The following is a 16,584-nucleotide window of genomic DNA, read 5'->3' on the forward strand; positions in this document are numbered from 1 at the left end:
GGACGCAGGCAAGCCGTCAAACTGGGCACTAAAGAGTCGAGACAACTCCTGTAGTTCACCGCCTCTCACCCTGCAAACACGCCACAGAGGAAACCCAGTCCTGCTGCTGTCAAATATTTGTTTACCGTCTATCTGCGCAGCCCTCTTGGCCCTCTTGGAGCGACAAAAGTGCAATGTTAAACACCCAGACCCCCCCCCCCCCCCACCCCCACCCCACCTTGCCTATGGCCAAAATCAATTTTCCCGCACCCTTACTCGCTTCATAGAACAAGACAGAGCTATAGCGTGTTTGCAATGGTCACGTTATATATGGAGTAAGCACACATCAGTGAAGTGAAAGTAATCTCCCTATAAGGCAAATGGTCCTTATATCAGCTTGAAGCTTATCGGTTGGTGGTTAAAACTATTGTTATGGTGATTTATTCAAATCTGATCTCATCTTATATGATTTCAAACAATAAAAAAGTGTTTACAAAAAGTAAATGAATAAACAAAGGATATGGATTTGAGGTATCAAATTGAGGCACATTTTTTGATAAACAAAATGGTGCATACAATGAAATTATAAACTCTACTCAGAAACTAGTCTAAAGTGAACAACAAAGCAGATCAACCATAGTTTCAGGGGATAAACCAACATGCATCCAACATTAAAGTAAAATTAAAGTCAATTACACAACAGATTCAGACTGTGTTATCTTACTGATTAGAGTAATCAGTAATTACTTACTCTGGCAACATTGCTCATTACTTTCATCTTCAGTGCGCTGTGTGGCCTGAAGAGTCTTTCAGTAATACATCATCACTTCTCTCACTGCAATATTAATCTCCAAACTCAGCCAGTCATTTTTCATTCTGCTGCCTAAATCTATTTCAACTCAATTCATTGAGGAAAAAAAGGGGAGCTCATGGGCGCTAGGGGGATGTTTCATTAACATTCTGGGTTAAAAATAGAGAGAACAGATCTTCCCCTTGCTAGTGTAGTTCAACATATCTCACCCTTGTCTAATGCTCGTCTTAATTCTTATTATCCAACCTCCCCTCTTGTTGGGCGAGAAATGAATGCTGGAAACCGTGGCCATATGTATCTATTTGCAGAGTTTTATTCCACTTTGTTTCCTTTACTTTTTAAATCTGCAGCTCTCCAAATGCATCTTGGAGGAGAATATTACCATTATAACTGGTCGTAAGCCTTCGTCTCCCATGTGTGCTTGTGATAACCCGCCTTAACGTTCACCTGGCTTGATAATTGCACTGAGCGCTATCAGGTGTAGATTGCAGTGGTTCTCGTCATGGTTCACACATATGATCTGCCTCTTTACTGCTGCTCCTCTCAACGAGTGTGTTACATGTTTCACAGTTATTGTGCGCAGCAAAGTGAATGCAACCAGCATTCAAAGACAAGGTGAGGACTCGGGTTGTGCTGTTATCAGTGTGGAAAACAGTGACTGATTAATTATGTATGCAGCAGACACTGTGCCCATTATGACAGTGGTCAATTAAGTGTCACCTTCTGTGACCCTATCCATATCCACAGAGAATATGGTTGCAGTGGAAAAGCACTACAGATATCCCATTCAAGAAAAGACCATTCATGCATTTGGACAAAAAGAAGCAGAATATCATCAATCAGGTCTCTTTGATCTTATGTTGTTACAAAAATCAATATCGGCTGTCAGTGCCTGTACCTATACACACTATTATGTTATCACCATGGCACCATCATTGGCTCAAAACGTGTTTTTTTCCTCCACACTTCACTATTTCCATGTTTACACAGAGTGAGTTATGCTGCACTACCAGTTTGAGCTTGTGTTGTCTGAGCGCTACATGGGTCACCTCCCTTGGATGTTGTGGCTTAGGTAATGGACAGCAAGTTAACCTTCCGGGCACCTAGAGATAGATGCTCTGACTGCACACAAGACTGGCTGTTCATGGGCGTCACTGAGTTCGTGATTGCTGAGTCTGGCTGTGCTGTAATAAAGGCTTCATGTGCTGCTTTTGCAGTGTTTTTAAAGCGTCTCTGGGCACAGAAAAGCCGGTGCCCTCTCGTTCGCCTCAGGGACAGATCGGCTTACCGAAGAGAAGAGGGCAGACATTAGTCACTGTTTTCCTGTAATACACTCACACACACACGCGCACACAAGAAATAGAGAGAGGTATCTTGGGTATACCCAGACATATGCTTGCACATCATTATCACCCACGCACACTCTCGCATACAAAGATTTATGTAACCATCCACAAAGCTAAAATCCCTGCAGACACACAAACATGGTCATGCCAGCAGCCTGTATGGAAACCTAAGAGGGGATTACTGTAAGTGCAATGGTAGGAAGGGTACGTTGCTATGTCTCAAGAGAATCGTCTCCCTTAAGCCCCAACCGTCTTTGATACTACATCTGACTGTGCTCTCGGTGTCTCTGCTGCCAGTCCCAGTGAGACACCACCAGCTGGCCGCCTGCCTGGCCCTGTGGTCCCAGGAGAGGTGAGACGAGCGCTGGGAGAAGGTGAAAGAAGGAGAGAGAGACATCATCATAGGAGAAGGACAGGAGAGATGCCTTAGCCTGGCGCAATCTATTTCCGTGCCTCTCCAGTCCCATAAAAAAAGAGCAAATCCTGCACTTAAGCAGCAGTATCATACGCCGACTTCATATCTCATCGATGTAGTCTCACATTGTAACATGATATCACGTCCAGAGCTGCAGATTGATCACTCGACTCACACTGGAGATGGATAGAACCAGAGCTCAGGAAATTGACTTAGCAAACGCAATAATGATACTTCCTTCCTGCCATCCTGCATTAGCACTGTCAAAATCAGATAGGTGAGGAAAGAGTGTATTGCACCTTTTTTTGTAACATTGCTCGTGCTCCAACTGACGATTATTTGCATTATTGATTAATACATCAATTAATCTGTGAATATTCTCAGGCAAAGGCAGCTGGACTTGCGGTAGGTTCTTTAATAAGAGAGTAATCATCTTTAAAACGACTAAGTATGACTACTTGTATGTGAAGGTGGACGCCCGCAAACCCACAGAGAACTGTCACTGACTCTGTGCTTACACTCAGCGTTTTAGCTTTTAACTCGTTGTTTGGGTTTTACGGGCCACAACTTTACTGTTTTGGTTCATTCTCATGACTCTCATCAGCGTTGTCTCCAGCCACACCAGGCAGTTTTCAGCGAAATAAACGCACTGCGCACTACCTGCCCCGCAACAAACGGCAGGCAAAGAAAGTGAGCAATTAGTCGGTGAACATAGTGGAGCATTTGGCAGCTAAAGAGCCAGACATTTCCCTCAGGAGAAGGGGGAGACCAAAAATAGAGCTAAAAGGAGGAGTGAATATTGGATTTAGATTCATCAGGTGGACACAAACATACTACAAATACAAATGATAATGTTGCTCCGCATCTGTTGAATCTGTAATGAGGCAGTCTCTTGCTGAACAGTTCACCATGTCAACTTAAAAGGAAATAATTCTTCATGTCTGTTGCGTTTACAAGTTGTCTCCACAGACCTATGTGGAAAAATTTTTATGTTTGATTTAAATCCAGTTAGCTATGACCCAGTGCCTCCAGTTTTAAATGAGTTGTTGAATCATTTAATTTATTTAAGTCTATAAAATTCAAGTCGACATTCAAGTTGACATCTTTAAATTGCTTGTTTTGTATGACCAACAGTCCAAGACCCTAATATTTTATCTTAAGATTTGAGAAGCTGAAATGAGCAAATGTTTTTTTGCTTGATAAATGACTTAAACTATCAGTTGATTAATAAAATATTGTATTGATTGTTGTCTTGAAACACTGCTTTAGTAGTAAAGTCTAATTAAAAGAGACCAAACTAATGTGGAGCGTGGAGTGTGAGAAGAGGTGCTGGGTCTGGTGTTATAGCGAGAAGAAATGTGTCTGTAAGGTGAACAGAAGGTCAGGGGTCACTGGCTAGAAGTCCACATTCCCGTATTCTTCCAGGTGTGCTGGGTTAGTAATGTTTTTAATGACAGTAACATGTTCGGCAGCCCTGAGAGCTCACACCACTGCCACAACACAAGAAAAAGGAAGAAAACATGATCCCCAATTTGACACTGCAATAAGTGGCATTTAGAAAAAATTCATAAAATGAATATTTTAAGTTTATTTTTGTTTACTCGTAGCATGAATCAGATATTGCAGATATTTGCATTCAACACATTTAAATAAGATGCTCTGCTCTAATATGTTGCTGTATTTGTTTTGTGATGATTTCCAATCTACCTAATCTGGATGGAGATCATTTTCGTTTTAAAAATCCATTTTAAAATGAAAACATTGTGTTGATGTAGCCTTAAACAGAGGTTCTGGCCCTGGGGACCCCTGACCCCTTGGGGTCTGACCTCTGTGCCTGTGCCCAGTAGGCCCGTTCAGTCCTTCATCTTTGAGTGTGAGCTAGCCTGTATCTTTTATTCAGCTTAATTATGCTGTTGTTTTCTTATATTTGTACTCATTGCATGTTTCTCTATTTGTTTTGGTTTTTTCTCTATTATATTTGCAGGGCATTTCGTTATGCTGCATATATGTGAAACTGAAGAAGATATGTTCTTTATTTGCTTGTGTTTTGTCTATTTGACTGTGTTTTTCTTTTAGTTGTGTGTGAACTGTCAGGGTCACTGATTGGGTCAGTAACCTTGTGACAGAGGAGAGAATAACAATTTGGGAAATGAAATATTAATTTCTCACACACAGAATAGGTATTTCATATCTATTTAAACAAGCAAATGATTCATAAATGGCCTTTGTTTTGGTGATGTAAAATGAAGTGGCATGAGAAAATGTTGAAAAGAAACACTTGTTTTAGTCTGTTTATCTTTTCTAGCCATTATAAGTAAATAACTCTGAAAGTGTTTGCATCAAGGAGACGTGTGGTAACCGGAAAAGACATGAGATGGATATGAGCTCATTTTTCTGGAGAAATGGGGAGCGAGGGGGGGGCTGTGCTACCCTGTGCTCATTCAGTCGAAACAGCATTAGTTTCTGCTACTCCAATAATTCTTAGGCATAACAGAGGTGTCTCTTTTCAAGCCTGTCCCAAGCTGTCTGACACTATACCAACAAGGAGCCACAACAAAACGGCTGTGATGTTGTCATCGCAGAGAAATCGACTGCCTACTTTTCTGTTTCCTGCGTGTGTTTATTTTAACTGCACCGTGGCATGTGATGGTTTAGAGGTCAGATACGCAGGTTGTGTTAATGTGAGGATTTAACCTCAACAATAAATAAAGTAGGGTGGTGATCTGGCTTTGTTTACCCATTTAACTCTCTAATTTGTGGTGTATACTTAGGTATTTAATCATTAATTCAGGCCCTCTGGGTCATCAGATCTTGTTGATCTAGTTCTTATTTTGGATCAAATCTGGTGCCACATCTATACAAAAAAAAAAAAGAAACATTTTGCACTCATCAAATTATTGATAGGCATCTAGACTGATGGACAAAGCCTTTACTGTATTCAATGAAAAGAGACATGTTACATAAGCTGCAGAGAATCCCTCTCATCTTTCAGGCTGTAAGACAGCAAATAGCCATTTTTCCTCCCCGGCTGGCCGTGCAGCTACTGCACTAAAGGAACAAACTAATACAGTGGTAGAGAGGTGGGATGTAATTGATGGTTCTGTGTGAAGTGAAATGACCCTGTTGACAACTCTAGCTTACCTCAAGCCTCAGGGCCTCATACATACATGATCACTGTCTCACTCTCTCCATCTCTGCCTCTCTTCCTATGTGTTTGTGTAAATGTAAGTGCATGTGTTTGAAAAGGTCATCACCTGTGACACATTAGAGATGAATAATTGCCTTAGAGGATGAGTTGCTGTGACTTTTTCTTGGAGCTCCAAATGTGTTACAAAGCGTGGTAGTCTGTCTCCAGAGAATCCTCTTCTTCTTGTGTGATAACTTATAAACACACCTGAGTAATGAGTCACATAACTGGAGAGCTGGGACCCAGTAGCATGCCGTCATTGGGCTGTTTGCAAGGAATGCATTTAATGGAAGCTAGTTGGAGAGAGCACGTTCCTCCCCCAGTGTAAACCATACCATATGGAGTCTATATGTCAGGCTTTAGGCCATTTTCTTCTGCAGGGGTCAGGAGAGAAATCTTTCACATACAGTGAGTTGATTGTCCTGGTAAAAGCCTTAGATTTAGGATGTTTTCTTACCTATTTAATGTTCTTCTCAACCTTTAGGTCAAGCACATTTCGAGCCTTTCAAGCACATTTCGTGTTGAAAAATCTGTTGCACTTCACTCAGATGAAATATTTTAGGCCAAAAAAAGCACAGCAGTTTCCAAAATGAAACCTTTGTTCCAGGAAGCAAAATCATTCTTAGCTTGTGGCCTGTTTGTGGTAGGTAGATTGATTGTATATTTTTCATGATTAATTATATATTTTTGATTTAGTAAAGTTTTACAGGGCTTACTGAACAGAATGATATAAATTAAAACCTCAAAAGTCTGATGACAGTATGATAAATCTCACATTATTTCACTGGATATTTGCTGATTATCTACTTTTTTTTTTCTTAGACGTTTCATTGAAAACACAGTCCATAATTAGATAAAAACAGGGTGATGCTTATAAAATTGGTTAATCATTGGTTGCAACTCATCCACAAAGGATGTATTTAGATAGAAGTATATATATTGAAGTATAGGAAATACAATTAAAGAGGATAAGTCAACAATTGCTTGTAGAAAACCACATAAAGCGGATCCATCGCTCAGATAAACAGTTGAGCTTGAGTCTGATCTGGTTCTACAAAAGCTGAACTACAGATAATATGCTTTTTTTTTCATATCAGTATTATTATTTTATATATTTAAATTTTGTATGTTTATGTTGTATATGCAATGTTTATTCAGCTTTTAGTGAACAAGGACATCTCTATAGTTTGGCAGAGGCACATAATTAATAAACTGTGCTAAGCTGAAAAACAAAAATTAAGTTATTTATTTATTAGTGCACAAAAACCTGAGAAATTCTGAACAATTATTTTCCAGTTTTTTTTTTTCTGGGTTAGAAGGTCCTCTTAAAAATGAGATTCTTGTAAAGTTTTTACAAGGCACCTTACTCCTTACTTTGCTTCAGGTGAATAACTGTCATGAGATGGGAGAGATGATTTATGTACCTTAGATTAAAGTTTTATATAACTAAGGAGGTTTCTTAAGCAGAGGAGAGAATAGCTGCAAGAAGCCGAGGCAGGACAAATGTTCTCTAAAAGCTGAATGTCAAGAGGTTTATAGTTAATCTCATCCAGTTTCTCACTCAACCATATGAATAATAGACATTGTAAACTTAGTTTAAATTTAAAGTTTCAGGGATTCAGAGACTAGAAATAAACACTGAAAGCACATAAAAACAAAGATCATAATGACATAAATAAGAACAGATCTTAAAACAACTGATCACATGGGAAATGTCAGATTATTAATACATTAGTTTTTAGTGTTTAAGTCTTTGAATCTGCTGTTTGAATATCTTCTGGGAGGTTCTTCTAGAGTTTGTGAATCATCAGACCAAAGGCGGTAAGAACTTCATCACAACAGCCCTATGAAGGATTGCCAAAAAAGGTCAAGAATAATACTAAATGGTCAAAGTCTCAAACCATTTCCACATTGATTAATGATAATATCACCTCATACATGTAGACAGAGGCATTGTATGTCAGCTGGAGAGGACTGCAGTGCAGCATTATTAAAAAATGTAGCTTTAAAAACAGCTTTGAAACAGGGATTTTCATTTTCAAGTACTATGGGTAAATCACAATTGAACACTCATAGGTTAAATTGTCCTCCATCACACTGTGTGTGTTATGAATGAATGGGAGGAGTGCAGACATTGTGACCAATGGCAGCATCTGAGAAATAACATCATGCCTCCTCAGTGAGATGAAAGGTTTTATCTGCTCCTATAGCTCCACCCTGCTCTGAAGATGCTCCTGATTCACTTCAAAGCTCTCTGAGTGTATTGCATCATTAACTGCTAATAACTCCCTGCATTATGTTCAGATTAGCATGTGTAGCAAAGAGGTAACTACAGTGGTGGAAGAAAAAGCAATATAGCAATGAAAAAATACTATATTACAAGCAGAAGTCATTATTAGTTAAATGTAACTAAGTAAAAGTATGTATTATTAGAAAAAAGTATCAAAATAAAAGTACTCAATGCCCCCTATTATTAGATTATTCCTACTGAAGTGTAAGCAGCATTTACTGCTGTAGTTAAGGTGGAGCTGACTTTTAATTGTTTTGTGTAGGGTTGCAACTAACTTTTTTATTATCCATTAATCGTCTGATTGTTGTTCACATCAGTCAATCATAAATCAGCAAATTAAAACCTCAATTTGTGGACCATGATATTTTTAGGCATTTTTGCATAAAAAAAACCAAACAATAAATCACTTACCAATATAGTTACTTTAAACTAATCTAATCATTTCAGCACTCATTTTATATGCTCATATGTAGTTTGATATATAATAATGCATCATATTTCATAAGCTCATCACTTGTTTTGTATGTAAAATGTTAACCTGTAAAACTACACTTACTATCAAACAAATGTAGAGGTAAAACTTATTAATATATACAATATTTCACTTTGATTTATAGTGGAGTAGAGGAATAAGGTGTGCCTCAAAGTATAAGTCCCTCAAATTTGAATTTAAGTACAACAATTAAGTAAATGTACTTAGTTATGTATGGATAGCTAATAGACAGTAGCACACTTGCAGTTGTGAGCTGCAGAAGTCTAAAAAAACAACTATTGCACCCCTGAATTCCTCTGGCACATGCCTATCTCTGCAGGGTTCCCAGCACACTAAACAAGCTTTACACAACCTGAGGAGGGACATAATGTAAAGTCGGTCCAAGCGTCTGGAGCACGTCTTCACTTCAGCATGCTCATAAAAGTCAGCGCCGCTAAAGATAGACACAGGCAGTCAGAGGGACTGCAGTAAATCACTAGAGGAGACCCCCAGGGTGTGACGAGAAAGGGTCCTCAGATGGTGTAGCTTAACTTGCTGCCATTTTGCTTATCTTCCGCCTGTCACTGAACTAAACCCCCCCCCATGACGTGTACTGTAACCTAAAGACATGGCTGTATACCGTTTTGCTTTGCAGTTGTATGCTCTGAAATCTCTTACGGTGCTTTAATGCTTTAAATGCTTTAAAGATTTGTCATACCTTTAATATACTAATACTCCTAGTATTAGCTTTTTAGGAGAACCCTCTCCTCTCTCCTGCCCTCACAGTTGAATCTGGCTGCTTTGCGCCCAAAGGGCCTCCACATTCCCGGCTCAGCTGGACATGCAACAGGCCACCACCTGCAGCATGTCAACAAACTACACAGGGATAACAATCCCCCTCTCTCTGTGAAACCATTTACCATCACCCTAACTGCAGGGTGCTGTAAAAATCTGAAAAAGAGTCTGAAAAGTACTTACAGGTCTTGTTAGTGAATGCTGTCAAGTTATAAGTGAAGAATAGAAACGGCAGAGGCAAAAAGAGGAGTAATTGGAAAAAAAAAAAGAAAATTTAATGTTAACTTGATATACAGCAACACACAAGGAGCAGAGAAGAGATTATACTGATTAAGAGACAAAAGACAAAAGAGAGATGCTGAGGATATAGATGATACAGTTAAAGCTGAAAACAAAAGGCTGATGTTTTTGACTGACATTTGCCCATGGCTGTGCATGCTCGCAGTGGGGGAAGGAGAGACACCGTTTCTTGTCTCAGCTGTCACTTCTGAGCCTGTGGTGGGAAAGTGTGTGAAAAATGCCCACACTCTGCCTCTCAGTCACATCCTCATGCTGAAATACCCCACCCACCACCTTGATAAAACCGCTCTTTTGTTTTTCTCCATCGCTTTGTGTTGTTGTCATCGTTGTCTTGCTCAGATTGGTGTGAGTCAATGTGTGGCCATTAGGATTTTGAGTGTTTTCCAAAGTAATCCTGTTGAAAAGATTGAGTGACTGATAAAAGAAGCAACATTAATTTTCTTTGGCAGCTGAATGCACCAATCTGCTTTGATGTCTGATTCAAGAAACCATCCTTCAGCAAGAAGGAGTGGGCTCACTGCTTATTACTTGCAAATACAATTTCCATATTTGCATAACAAAGACGAGACTGATTGATATTAGGTGAGATTGAGATCTTATCTGCAGCTCCTGTTGGCTTGTTGCTGATTTGCGCTGCGTTGCAGTTGCCTAGTAGCCAGCGACGCCCTCTTCATTTCCAATCGACATCACATGGCGCCAGAAGAGCTCACCCAGAATAACTGGACAGGCCTCCAGAGGCAACTGCTCACTAATGTAATATGTACGAGCTGAGTGGCCATCCCTTTCATGGCTATCACAGCAGAGTGTTAGTGTGAGAGATATTAACAGAAACAGAGACATTCTTCATAGACGCTTGGATGAATCTGTGCCTATATTACATAACAGCGTTCAGTATCTTCATCCTGCATTTAGTCATGAGAGACTCTTCTGACTTTGCAAATGCAGTAAAAATCTGACCATGTTTTCTGGATGAGAGCATATCACTGTTCACCCCTGCGAGAAAAGAAAAAAAACAGAAAACTGGTGGATGACTCAGCCTGAAGGAGCACTTTGAGAAATCTGGTTCAAAGTCAGGCTTGGCTGCTGGGAAACACTCCACGTATTCATGTTCCAGGCGTGATCACTCTTCATTTGCGTGTGCTGCAGTAAATCAGCCATGCAGGTCACCATTATAGCAACCCTTTAACTTTGTACATACTCATCAAGACAAACAGCATCACTCGGTGGACGTGCTCATCATCCCATGTAGATTTAAATTTCAGCTGCAGTCTGTCTTTGACATGGCTTATAAAGCAGTGATGAGCAAACATATGTGTTTATTTTTTTCAGATTTACCCTATTTGCTCATGAACCCCTTTTCTTTTTCTGAGTAAAAGTTAACGTACCTACAGCCAAAAAAGCGTGATTGCCCAACACAGTGGACTTGGGAGGATCAGGTACATAAATCTGCTTTAAAAAAAAATACAATAAAGATGAAACAGTGACTGAACAAGCTTTTACAGGCTCTGCTTTGAGTTTTTTAAATCCCTGAATCGAGCAGCTACAGAGCATCTGAACACAGTCTCCCCTCTAAATATCAGATTACAGATTCAGACGAAGACATTCAAAATGACCATGTGCTTTGGTGCTCCACTGAACTACAGAGGAGCATCCTGTGAACCTGGAAGTGCTCCAGTATTTTGCTAAAGAACACTTTGTGCAGGGTGAATACTTTCTTGCTTTCACACTCTCTATATATGGTCATTATTTTGTGTCGGGTAATTTTTTCAAGAAGTGAACTAACATGACAGTCACATACAGCGTTACATAAGACTTTGTAGAGTCTGTACTTATCATTGACATTTCCCTGTTTCCCCGTCTGCTGACCAAATTTTTTGTTCTTCTTTCATCGCGTCCAAATGCCATCCCAAAGCTAAAAAGTCACAATGTCATCTTGGATCAAAGGCATCTCTGTCTGTGGCTTTTTTTTCTGAGAGGGGGTGCTTTTGGTGTCTGAAAAATGAGCCATGTGTAGTCGTCAGTCAGACAGCAGGGTTTAATACAAAGCATGAAAATACAGCAATTGCCAAGAATCATCATCAGTGCTGCTCACCATCCCACTGAGAATCATCAGAGGAGCAGAAAATAGTAGGAAGGGGGAGGGAGGCCCTCTTTCAGTCGACATTGCAGTTGGCTGCTACATTTCAAAATTATTCTGTATTGATTGCCTTCCTGCTGATGGGCCTTTCAAAGCCCCTTCAGGTCTGGATTCTGGCTCAATACTGATGGAAAAAAGGAACTTTATTGGAATTTAGACACATTAACTTTTCACTGTGGGCTTTTACAGGACTTTCTCTAATGACCAGCAAGTAATGCTTAGCTTGCTGCATGAAAAAAGGCATGCTCAGTTTCCCATAATGCCTTGAGAGCCGTGTGCTGTAGGGACGAGGTCATTCAGCAAATTTTAACTTCCTGTGTGAGGTCAGGTGACAGGACACAAGCCCACAGCAGGACACACTGCTGCCGTGGTTGGGTTGCCCTGAGCAACGCACGTAGGTGATGCCACTACCTGTCATCTCTCCCAGCCTGAAGCCCAGGACGCTCTGGATTAAAACATCAAGAGACGTGGCCTTGTGCCAACTAATAGCCAGCAATATCCGCAATGTATTTTTTAAGATCCTGAAAGATCTACTACATTAAAGCTGCCCTAATTAAAAGTTTTAGATCAACAACCGGTCAAATAACTATGTGTAATGTGAAAGGGGTCACTTGGGGGGGCACCCTGACTTTTTTTATTTGGTTCACTCTCACTGCTGTCGTAGCATGTTGTTGTTGGCCACAACAGCCAGCTGTTTTCAGCTGGAAAAAAGCCACAGTACACTGCCTGTCAAGCACCAAATGACAAATTTAGAAACTAGCTGGTGAACATAGTACAGTATTTAGCAGCTAAAGAGCCTGATATTTCCATCAGGAGCTAATGAAGAGCAAAACAGAATTGAATTGAATTGAATTGAATGAATGATAATGTTGCTCTGTGTCTGCTGGATGTGTTACTAGGTAACTGTTTGCTCACACATTCAGAATATTAACTTTGTAAGGTGATAACATGTCAGTGTTGTGTTTACAGCCTGTTTCACTGCCCCCAAAAGGCCAAACAAAATAATTTAAAGCAGGTTCAAAGTAAGTCACTGAAATACGCAGACAAACTATATCCATATTACTGTGATCAGTAGATGCCACAGTTCAGCAGTGTGGTCTCATCCAATGACACTTTGACAACCATGATCTTACGGGAATCAGCATGCCATCTGCTCACCCGAACATGTTGGCATCATGGCCTATTTCCAAAATCTCTCAACAAAAATAAACTACTCAGCAGCCAGAGATAAAAGTGTCTGTTCAAGGATGATGCATCGAAATCCGGCCTTCCAGGTAGAGCGGTGAGATGACCGAGGATGTCTGTGTTTGTTCAGTCCGCTGTGCCAGCAATGGTGGTGAACACTGTCGACAGATGGCTCAAACAGTTTCCATCAGTCATGACAGTATCCCCTCAGTTGCTGTGAATTGACGTTTGACTTGTTACATCACAGAGTGTGACATTCTCTGAGATGATTCCAGCTCGGCCTGGGACACCATCCAAGATCATAGAAGGTAGAGGAAGCAGAGTCACAAAGTGTGTCCCAACTTAACAGGATAGCGGTGGAATTTGACTTACAGCCTCAGAGCTTCTAAGAGCACGACATGGCCTGGTGGTGACCTGCACTACTGAATATCACCACCTTGTCAATTTGGCTGTTATGACTGCCAGTTACTGGGTCACCTCTCCAGGGGTAGATGGGCTGAAACTGCAACACAATTTCAAGTGGTCAGAGTCTGTAGGGAGTGTTGGCCCAACTGACAGAGCATGGCGAGATGAGCGAGCTCTGAAGCGAGAATAAACTCAGTGGTTTGCAGGGAGGGGATGACACAGCCGCATATTTAAGCTCTGGTCATTTCATGGTTCTTGAGATGTGTGTGGAGTCCTGATGGTGGAGGGCGGGGGGGACATTACATCTCACCAACACTGATAATGGTGTGTGTGATGAAATCATTAGAACTGTCAGCAGCAGCAGCCACGTTCGTTCTGGGCCTGAAGTGCTTCGTTGATATCTAGTCTCTTGAGAGGAAAATTCTCTCTGTGTAAGAGCCGTCCAACTGTGTAGTGTTGTTTCTCTCCTGACCTCGCAGTACCTCAAATTTAGTTAGCAATAAAAGAGATATAAAAACTTATTTGAATGTTTTTGAATGCTGCCATTTATCCTTTTTGCAGTCCTTCAGATCCATGCTTGCAGCAAAGTAGACCAAAATAAAGCTGCTGTATATTTACTACTTGGCAAAAATTGATATTTGTATAATAACAATATATCAAATGGTAATGTGAAAACAGTGTGACAATGTGAAAGAGGTCTCCGGTAGTGAAGCAAATTGTCATCTGAATCTGCAGTTCCCTTTAGTTTTACAGAGCTCATTGTTTAGCTTTGTTTTGTTTAGTCAGAACGTTGCAGGCAGCTGTTTTCAGTGCAAATACTCCAAAAACTGTGTAAACTACCTGCTCAGCATGAAACAAAAGACACACGGACACAGTTAACAACGAGCTGGTGAACATGTTGGAGGATTTAGCAGCTAAAGAGCCAGATATTTCCCCTAGAAGTTTAGAGAGACCAAAAACGGAGCTAAAAGAAAAAGAGAATATTGTATTTACATGTACATAAATCTGAATCAATGAAAATGTTGCTCCATACCTGGTGGATGAGTAAATAAGCAACTCTTTGCTTAACAAGTTCAACATATCAACTTAGATGGTGATCATGTCAATATTATGCTCACAAGTTTATGCTGCCCCCAAGTGGCCAAAAAATCAGTTGTTGCAGGGTGAAGAATACACAGGCAAGCAACATAACCTTTTTACACCTTAGATATCAATCAGAGGAAGATATGCATTCTTATTTTACATGCACCACAAAAACACTGCAGCAATACAAATGAAAATACACAGATGTGTGGATGATTTCATGTTCAAGCTGATAACTTATTAATCATTATAAGACATCTAATAATAAATGCACTTCATGCATGTAAATGCATGTGTATTTTTATATCCATTAACTATCACCAGTGTAATCACAGGAGGGAATGAGAACTACAGTCTAGAACATGATTGTATACACCGTGGCAGTTTTATGACCCAAATGTTTCTTTCTCATACCACCCCCTTTCCAAGCCATCCATTAATAGAAAAAACTCCATTTGCACTCCAACAACATTATCTTCACAGACTAAGTATGGTATTATGGTGAAACACTGCGGCACTGCTGAGAATAGAATAGAATTTGCTTGTGAACCCATGAATCAGGGCGTTGTTTCTCTTGGCTTCAAAGCCTTGAGAGAGGGTAGGTTAGTCTATAGCCACAGACGGTGTGTTTTGAGGCAGTCATGTAACTGTAAAAATAAAGTTTGCATTTTCATATATTGAGGAATGGTCAGTAGAAATGTTCTTTAGAGAAATGATTGATGATGGACAACAGAGCAGAGAGAGTGACAGGATTGGACAGCGATAGAGCAGAGGCTGTGTTTTCACTGGCTATCACACTATGCAAAAAATACGTAATTACTGAAACTACCTGAGTGGAAAAACACTTCAACATAAAACATTTTACCACAGCAAAAACTCAAATCAAATGTCACATCAAGTGACAGTAATTAAGAACAGCATGTTTCCTGTACACAATACAGCCTGTACACCTGCATAATTAAAATATTTTCAGACAAATTACACTGAACTATCTTGAGAGCATCACTCTGGCCTATTTAATGAAGTCAGCTGAAACTAGTAGATGTTTAGAGCACACACACACTCACTCCTCCCTCTCCCTCATTTGACTGTGTACAGTAGTAGTGTGTGGGAGTTTTGCTTGGCTGGCCAGCACTGTCTCTCCAGGGTGCCAGCAAATTCTCTAGCGAGCTGAAGAGCCAGCTTGAAATAAATATATGTCCGTTTTCAGCCAAGGAATTGTGAGGACCTCTTGCTCTTTTAGCAAGCAACTGCAGAAAACTCCAGGGGTGTACCCAAACCCCCTAGCAACATAATCTAATTGATTATAGCATTGTCCAGGCCGGAGACAGGCGCAAAGTACATCTAACAAGGACAATGACTAGTACAGATGGATTCTGGACCAACCATCGTCTTATTCTTGTAATTATGGCCGTCAGACTAATGCCCGCAAGAAGACCAAGGAAAAAGCAATGCTGCCCCCCAAAAAAAGACAGACCTTTTGTGGACATCACTTAACAAGCTAAGAGGGAAGCTCATTCCAGAACCAAGTCCTTTGTCCAGCGCCAGGGAAGGGAACTCAAAAACAAATGGTGGGTAGAGAAAGCCTATGAAATTCAAAATCTTGTAGAAACAGGTAACACAAGGTGTTTCTTTAATGCCACTAAAGCTGTTTATGGTCCCAGCTGCTAAGGATCCAACCTCTTCTGCTCTAAGGACAGACAAACAATGCTGAAAATGGATGAGGAGATCAAGGTTGCAACATCATCACCCACACACAAAAATATCATTAGTACATATATATATATATATATATATATTAAAATAATCTAATATTAGTATATATATATATATATATATATCAAAAACACTGATGTTTTTGCCAGGGTGTACACACTTTTTGGTTTGTCTATGAACATAAAAAAGACTGCAGAAGAGTTTTGAAAACTCTGACCTGCTTGCAAAGACCATGCTACTGGACTACAAGGCAGTTCCCTTGCCCAAATACCTGCAAATACCTGACTACCTACAACAGGCATGTAAGGGTCCTGGAGTGCTACCACCAGAGATGCCTGTGATAAATCTTGCATATCAACTGGAAAGACAAGCAGATCGACTTCAATGTTCTCGAGGAAGTACACATCGATAGCATTACCACCACCATTATTAAAACACCAGCTTAGATGGACAGGCCATGTAA

This window comes from Seriola dumerili, unplaced genomic scaffold, assembly GCF_002260705.1.
Source record: "Seriola dumerili isolate Sdu_G_001 unplaced genomic scaffold, Sdu_1.0 BDQW01000478.1, whole genome shotgun sequence".
Lineage (NCBI taxonomy): Eukaryota > Metazoa > Chordata > Actinopteri > Carangiformes > Carangidae > Seriola > Seriola dumerili.